Source organism: Sorex araneus, chromosome 2, assembly GCF_027595985.1.
Source record: "Sorex araneus isolate mSorAra2 chromosome 2, mSorAra2.pri, whole genome shotgun sequence".
Classification (NCBI taxonomy): Eukaryota; Metazoa; Chordata; class Mammalia; order Eulipotyphla; family Soricidae; genus Sorex; species Sorex araneus.
The window spans coordinates 19,774,413-19,777,347 of record NC_073303.1 but is presented as its reverse complement, the minus strand read 5'-3'; the positions used below and the strand labels follow the sequence as shown (position 1 = coordinate 19,777,347).

Genomic DNA, 2,935 nt, shown 5'->3' with positions numbered 1-2,935 from the left:
CTATGTTTATGAAACAGAAGACTTGATATTACTAGGATAACTATACTCCTCTAATGAGTCTAAAGATTCGATGCAACTCTCTGACAAAACCTTAGTGCACTACTTTGCAGATATTGACAATCTAATCTTAACTTTAGTCCTGAAATTCAAGGAACCTAGAATGACCAAATAATCTTGACAAAATAGACATAGTTGCACTTGTCATCTGCAGTGTACATTTTGACGTTAGGATACAAATTCACTTTAGAAAACTGTAGTACTCAAGACAGTCTGATACAAGGTCGTACCCGATAGTGCTTAGGATACCTGAGACTGAGCCCAGGGCTTCAACATGCAAAGGATATGCTTATCACTTTAAGCACTAAACAATGGTTTCTTGGATGTGATACCAATAGGATATGCATTTAAGGAAAAATGCAACTAATTTTTTCATTACAAGACAAAAAAAATAATGAAAATTGGATGATGAGTAAATAATAATACACAGGGCTAAACATAGTTACATGGGATGGTTACTAGAAATTCAAGAGGTGCTGTAGTAAATGTTACATATTATCAGCATCTGATTCATCTTCTTCTTTCAACAACTCCTAAGCATATTTTCATTGTATAACTGAGACTTTAACCTGAACGCTTTGTAACTTTCCACATGGTGAATTAATAAAAGAAAAAAAAAACAACTCCTAAGCATATTTTTCTGCTTCTTCTCTTATATCTTTAAGGACAATCTCATGTGTTTCTTGAGTTAATTCACCAACCTTGCTGAGCTCTAATTCAAAAGCTTGATCCTCAAATTTTTCATAGATTATATAAATTATTTTTGCAACTTCTTTAACAACATCCCAACAGGTCATTTCTTTCATCTGAAGCTTTTCTATTTCTGTCTTTGCAGCTTGCCCATAGTACAATCCCAATAACCATATGAAACACTCGATGGGGCAATCATTATAAAGTTGTGTTCCATCATTCACACTCTAAGAACCGAGCATAGAACTGCAGCCACAAGGTTGAACTGCACTGTAGAGTGTATATGCATGTACATATATGACAACTCTGTCTGCAAGAGGTTTGGGTGGAATGTTAAAGCCGAAGTTAGAGCTTAAAATGGAAGCTTCTTCTCTTGCAATGTCTGCTAAAGAATGCACATCTTCCAACAAACCTGCTACTGGCATTCCAACTTGCCAATCAACATTAAAAAGTTGTTTGAATAGCCAGAGAATCTGGGAAAAACCCGAGTGCCCGAGGACAGATGACTGGTTAAAAAAAACGTTGGTACATGTACACAATAAAATACTATGCAGCTGTTAGAAAAGATGGAGCCATGAAATTTGTATATAGATGGATCAACATGGAAAGTATCATGTTACGTGAAATGAATCAGAAAGAGAGGGACCGACATAGAAAGATTGCACTCATTTGTGGAATATAAAGTAGTAGAATGGGAGATTAATACCCAAAAACAGTAGAGATAAGTACCAGGAGGATTACTCCACAGCTTGGAAGCTGGCCTCGCATGCTGGGGGAAAAGGCAGCTCAGATAGAGAAGAAACCACCAAGTAAAGGGTGCTAGGAGGGCCCGTTCAGGATGGGATATGCGAGCTGAAAATAGACTACAGACTGAACATGATGGCCACTTAACACCTCTACTGCAAACCACAACACCCCAAAGGAGAGAGAGAGCAAAAGGAAATGCCCTGCCACAGAGGGGGGAGGATGGGGTGGGTGTCGTGGGAGGGATGCTGGGACCATTGGGGGAAAATGAGTACTGGTGGAGGGATGGGCACTGGACCATCGTATGACTGAAACATAAGCACAAAAGTTTGTAAGTCTGTAACTTTATCTCATGATGATTCACTAATAAAAAATTTTTAAATAAATAAATAAATAGGTTTTTTAAAGTTGTTTATTAGAACCTTCTTCATAAAGTTTAGAAAGAACTAATTTTTCAACCCCCCAAACAGATCCCTCTTTACATCTGATACCAATAGCTGTACTACCACTTTCCACAGCTTTCATAGCATTTTCAACTTGAAAAACTCTTCCACCAGAAGAGAATGTAGAAGCTGACAAGTCATACCCAGTGCCGATGGGATTCATTGTGCCAAATCTACTGAGATACAGAGAGCTTCAAGGCCCCATAGCTAAAATTTAACATTTTTGCATTCTTAAGGATGTCATCAAGAAGGTTAAAAAGCAAACTTATACAATAAGAGAAAAATTATATTTGGCAAATTGTATAGCTCACACAAGACATGTGTATAATATACAAAGAATGATTAGAGCCAACTGAAGAGAATAAGTAAGCGGAATAAACATTTCTCCAAGGAAGATGCAAGTGGTCAATGCACTATTCATCGATTTGCTCGAGCGGGCACCAGTAACGTCTCCATTGTGAGACTTGTTGTTACTATTTTTGGCATATTGAATACGCCACGGAGAGCTTGCCAGGCTCTGCCATGTGGGCGGGATACTCTCGGTAGCTTGCTGGGTTCTCCGAGAGGGACAGAGGAATTGAACCTGGGTTGACCACATGCAAGGCCCTAAAAATAACAAGTGTTAGCAAGAAACAGAAAAAAAATTGCAACTTTCATATTGTTGACTGGAATATAAAATAATGCAACTGCCTTGAAATAGTCCAGTAGCTCTGCAAATGATAAACATAGAATTACTGCATATCCTAGCAACATCACTCTTAGGTATAAACTATAGGGAAATATAAGCTTATCCACACAAAGCTTGATATACCAGTATTGACAGCAACACTGTTCATAACAGCCACAAGGTGGAAACTACCCAAATGTCCATCCATGAATATATTAGGGTTCTCCAGAGAACAGACTCAATAGGATATGTATAGACAATCACTCACTGTATCACTGTCATCCTGTTGCTCATCGATTCGCTCGAGCGGACACCAGAAACATCTCCATTGTGA

At 38.3% G+C, this 2,935-nt stretch overlaps 1 pseudogene; it reads right to left on the bottom strand.

Annotated features, from left to right (window-relative positions):
* Positions 1-683: 683 nt before the first annotated feature.
* On the bottom strand, positions 684-2,097 carry LOC101556184 (proteasome subunit alpha type-3-like; annotated as a pseudogene).
* Positions 2,098-2,935: the final 838 nt, after the last annotated feature.